The sequence below is a fragment of the Eimeria tenella genome, genomic scaffold, assembly GCF_000499545.2.
Source record: "Eimeria tenella Houghton genomic scaffold, Eth_scaff2764, whole genome shotgun sequence".
Lineage (NCBI taxonomy): Eukaryota > Apicomplexa > Conoidasida > Eucoccidiorida > Eimeriidae > Eimeria > Eimeria tenella.
Window position 1 is genome coordinate 2,367 of NW_013542640.1, and position 428 is coordinate 2,794.

A 428-nucleotide genomic window follows, 5' to 3' on the forward strand; every position below is an offset into this window, starting at 1 on the left:
AGCGGGACGTCTTCGACACGTTTCTGGGGGTGCGGTCCCAGTGGCTGTTTTCGGATGTGCTGGAGGAGCTGCTGCAGTTCGAGTTTAGGAACACCGCAGAGGGCTGCGGGGCCCCCGAGGGGCCCCCGGGGCCCCCCCAGATCCTGGCGTTCATGGGACTTTGGAAAGTGTTCAACGACTGCTACTTCATCCGCGGCTGCCGCAAGACGGAGCGCAGCAGGAGGCCCCCCCCAGAAGCAATTGCGGAAGCTTTTAATTCTTTTGTTGCAGACGCGGAGAAGGAGGGTTTCGTGCGCGCGCTGGCTGCGCGCGGCGCTGCTGTACATACACCCCGCTTCTGGACCGAAGCCATGCACGAGGCCGTCGGTGAGCAGCAGCAGCAGCAGCAGCAGCAGCAGCAGCGGCAGCGGCAGCGGCAGCAGCGGCAG